The sequence below is a fragment of the Nicotiana tomentosiformis genome, chromosome 7 (genome assembly GCF_000390325.3).
Source record: "Nicotiana tomentosiformis chromosome 7, ASM39032v3, whole genome shotgun sequence".
Taxonomy (NCBI): domain Eukaryota; kingdom Viridiplantae; phylum Streptophyta; class Magnoliopsida; order Solanales; family Solanaceae; genus Nicotiana; species Nicotiana tomentosiformis.
The window spans coordinates 102573934-102578920 of NC_090818.1; the positions used below are offsets into that span (position 1 = coordinate 102573934).

The 4987-nt window shown below is 30.9% G+C and overlaps 1 long non-coding RNA gene across 1 annotated transcript; it reads right to left on the reverse strand.

Annotated features, from left to right (window-relative positions):
• Positions 1-231: 231 nt before the first annotated feature.
• On the reverse strand, positions 232-3330 carry LOC138895166 (uncharacterized). Its single transcript, XR_011409387.1, has 3 exons — positions 3258-3330; positions 1521-1616; positions 232-323 (listed from the first exon to the last, which is right to left on the reverse strand). It is a non-coding gene; the product is annotated as an uncharacterized lncRNA (long non-coding RNA).
• Between the last annotated feature and the right edge of the window lie 1657 nt (positions 3331-4987).

The following is a 4987-nucleotide window of genomic DNA, read 5'->3' on the forward strand; positions in this document are numbered from 1 at the left end:
ATAAAGTAACTCTTTCCACTGGCATATTGTTACCAATTGAAGCATGTGCATGACTACAACCTAAAGAAAATAAAATAAACACAAAATAACACAACCAACACTACTGTTTCAAGGAATTATTTAGACTGATTTAGGTCGTACCATCTTACTAATAAACATAAATATATAGAAAATATTATGCTGAGAGATTGAACGAAAAGAGGTACCAATATAATTAGTCAATAGCCATTACCATTTGAACTGATAGAGGAGGAGAGGAGCTTTAAGTCTTCTGCAACCATGGTAAGTAAATTTTGTTCTGAGTTCCGCTCGCTAGTTTTAATCTGCAAACAAAGAAAAATAGAACTCGAAAGCAATCATCATAGAAGCATGTTTATAAGACACACTTCATATATGTTAAAAGATTGCATATATGTGAGTGTATTTATATAAATATACATGAAACATATAATCCTTGTGCATTTCATGTACTGAAGTAAAAGTAGAACAGTTATGACTTAACCAAATGGTCAAGTGAATTAGTCCCTACCAAGTATGCTAATATGGTATATCAATCCACCCCTTATACTTTCACACAAATATTTAAAAGAAATACAAACTTAAAGTAAATTCCAAGTATATTATATCAACTTTTAGGTGAAGCGCAACAAGAAAGAACAGAAAAAGGTAGTATATGCTGATTTAATATGTTGCTACTTGAAAATCTTATTTCACGGCATCAAAAGATAATAACACCAATATTGATGTTTCTAGAATGAACCTGCATTCTAGTCATAAGTTAAAATAATAGCAATACAGGAACAACCAGATTCCAGAACCAATAGTTTATGAGCTATAACCAGATAAATATTTGGGCACAATTTGTTACTTTATGTACTGTAACACCAAATCTCTAATGTAACACGAAGAGTACTTTTTAGGCGTTCCACTTTCATGTTGCCTGGCAAAACCTTCAGTTTTCATTGCATTTAAAAAATCAGTACGTTAAAGATGATCTCGAGCATAGAAACGTTCAAAAAGAATGCTTGACTTCTTCTGAACGCTTGACTTCAGGAGCATATATTTCAAGAGATACATGTCCCAGAAAGAATATGGTACTTGATTTATTAGTTACTCTACATAAATGAACAAGTGATAAAAGCAAAAATAACCAAATAGATAGCTAAGAATTACAAATCAAGTACCATAAGTCATGCTGTGAAATTTGGTATATGACATCTAATGGTGTGGGAGGCTTATTATGGAAGCTTCAAAAACTAACTTGTAAAAGATCCATGTATGATTTAAATGAAAATTATGAATGGTAATATGGCGAGCTTTATGTTTAAATGAAAACTGAGGCTAATGCTGCTTAAGTGTGTCTACTTGTTGATATTAAGAAAGTGGCTAAAGCAGAGGAGCAAGTTGTTGCTTATAACTTTTGTGACTTAGTATCTAAGCACATGTGAAAATTAATAAAGAAGAAACCTATGTGATTAGTCAATAACGCCTTATCAGTTATAAGAAGCACTGCACCATACCGATACTAACTCTATAGTTTTAGTTCTGTCCTTGAAGAAGCCTCTTCCACCGAAGTTGGTTCATGGCTCATGAAAGCCCTAATAGGTTCTCCAAATCTGTAAATATTTTAAATTTGCTGAGTAGATATAGATCACTGAGAAATCATCTTATACAAAAATAAGAATGGTATGTATGAGTCGTTGATAAAACTTGTAAAGCATCGAACTTTATTTTTTTCATCAAGGTATTAAAGACCATCTAGCTTCTTAGTGGGAAATTGAAAGAAAGATTCCATTATTTCTCAAAATTATTAAATTAAGGATTACCATCGATATATTTTTATCTATCATAAAAGATTATGATAACAAGAACTAATCCTCAATTTCAAATAAGAAATGAAGAATAATTAATACTAAAAAGATTAATGAAGATCTAATCTCTCATATTTTGGTAAAAAGCGTCCAATTCTGTCATGCAAACCATCAAATATTTATAATTTGGCCAAAACATCGGATCATATGAACTATCATAGCTTGCGACTTCATTCTATTCAAAATGAACCACTGTTAAATTCAAAAAATAAATCTTAAAAAGTAGTAACTAAAGATCTGAAGTATGATAAATACTAAAGTTTGGGGGGGGGGAGGAGGGGAGGGAGAAAGAAGATAGGTGTACAAAGGAATGCCGACGCTTGTTTGTTGCTTCTAGAACCAAATATATGATAAAAAAGAAAATAAAATTTTTGTAGTTATAGCAACAATAATCGTTGTTGACAAATGAGTAACTTCAATATAGCTACATTTATACCCCATTTTAAAATATGCATACAGATTGAAGACCCATTCGAGCAGTTCAACATGAAATCCTCAAACCTTGAAGTTCTCATGTGCTTAGTCCTTTAGTTTGTGCACAGACCGTTGGATATGACTTTATTTTCTTGATTTAGAAGGAAGTTCTAAACCATCAAGATTATTCTTCAAAGTATATAGACGAAATTTCAATACGACTTTTTTTTGCATAGGATGGATTGAACTCAAAGTTTTACAAAAATCCCAATTCTTAAAGTAACTCTCAAATTTAACTATTAATTCCGCATTGGCTTTAAGTCCGTACTTTTAGGTTTGGTCGATTTTCAGAGTGCTGTCACTTTTTGCTATTTTTTATTATGCTAATATACTATAACTTTTGATTGGAGTATTATATCAAGATTAAATTTTTAGTAAAGATAATCTCCTATAAACAAAATTAAAGAGAGAGTAGAAGCATATTTTCTCTAGCGCCGGACCAAAAAAACTATCATACCAGTTAATAGCAAATTATATATAGTAATATGAAAAGAAAAATTAATTGTTGTTGCAGTATAGCTACACTTCTTTAAAATCTGATCATAGTTCAATTACATAATTCTTATTTATGAAAAAACAAAAATCTTCTTTACATATTTGAAAGCAACACAAAAAACAAAAAGAATGTATATGCTAGCTTCAACAATTACACGAGATGGAGAGGGAGAGGGAGAGGGAGAGGGAGAGGGAGAGGGAGAGAAACAAGAAGTTGTTGTTGGAAATACAGAGAGGACGACCTAATAAAATTAAAAAAGCAAAAAGACTGTTAAAGAAACAACAATGAAGCAAAAAAGACTGGAGTTCTACAAACCAACGGGCAAAATAACACAAATATAATGTGGGTAGACCAAAAATTGAAATGATCAAAGACAACAAAGAGAAACTTCATCAAAATTTAAAAGGAAAGCTTACCTGGATGAGAAGATGAAGCAAAGAGCCGCTGGTGCTCTTTGTGTTTTAGAGCTGAGAAAGAAAAAGGGATCCTTCTAGAGTCCCATTTTAATTGTTGTGACGTAATTACCATTTTGCCCTTAAATAAAGATAGATTTGCAATGATGCCCGTGTCGACCATCTTTGCTCTTTCTATATAATAGAAATTTAATTAATGAAAATTATGATTTCAAAATTAATAAAAATGAGTAATTAAGTTGATCAATCACCGTTGACTTGCCTGACGGCGGCGTTAGGTGTCATCACGACCTATAGTGGATTTTGGGTCGTGCAATTCTTATTTCTTCTTTCTAGAAAACCTGATGTAAGGGGGCCTACTGGGATGTCCATAATTAAAGTATTTTTCATCATCGACTGTCGGTTTTTTACTAGGAGCTCAGATGTCCGCTCGTCTGGCAAGTTGGCAGCAAGCAGTTCCTCCCCTCTTTGTGTGGAAAAGCTTCTGGAAGCCTATTAGTTAGTATTTGTAAAAACTCTAGTTAAGGGGTCTGTAGAGAAGAGAGAGCTAGGTCAACCTTATAGATAACGTAGCGTAAGGACGGAATAGAAAAGAGAAATGCTCAATGAAGCGCTCAAGAGAAGGGTGTAGGGCGTTGAGCAGGGCTAGTCAACGCCCCGAAATACACAAAATACCTGCCGGTACAAAACAAGTCAGGAAGCTTGACATGACAGAAGTTCGAGTCGAACCAGACTAGCAGATACAGAAAAAATTTACTATCATTCATCTTTTTATTCTTTCATGCATTTATTTATTATTATATATAATTTAAGTTCATGATTTATATAAAGTAAAAATTTAATATTTTAAAGTTCAAAATATTAAGACTTTTGCATTGCTTTTAGGATAATAATTAAATAACTATTAAATGAAGTATTTCTTATAGTAATTAACACATATTTTAAGGGACTTCAGATTATCTTTTTAGAATGATCAAGGTTGAAATGGTAAATAAACTGTTAGCTTTAAAATCTAGTGTTTTATTCTAGGTAAACATTAATTAATTAATAGTATTATATTGGATATTGTATAGAATTAAAAATATAATAGGTACTATATCTCTTATCAATGAAAGGATATGAGAGACAAATGTAGTAAAAGTATGTTAGTGATTTTTTCTTTGGTTGTACTGATTTTTATAAGTTAAAATTTTAATTTATTTTGAAGTCCTAAATATTAGTATTCGTACCTAGTTCAAATAAGGAATAATTTAATATAAAAAATATAATTGATTTGTGATTCCTAAATATTAGAAAAATAACTTAAATGACTATTTTGTACAATATAAAAATATATTTTAAAGGATAAAAAAGGCGAACGATATTTCGATAAGGGGTTTCGTGCTTTTAATATAGTATATATATCCTCAACCACTCACTCGTGTCTAATCAGATGAACATTATATTGTACTTATTTGTTTTTTTTTGTTTTTTTTATGGACGTTATAAAGCTCTGGATTGTTTTTAGGAAGGGGAATAAGAAACTTGAATTTCATTGTCAAAGAGGTAAACTTTTTATACGATTGTGAATCCTTTTTGTTTACACTCAAAAACATATAATAATTAAATTTATATGTGGTTTTAAGAATATGTAGATTAATTCAATACGAGTGATTAATAGCATTAGATTAAATAAATAAAAAACGTAATAGATGATCAAACCAATGATAAAGGTAATTCCGAGCTCGGTTAAT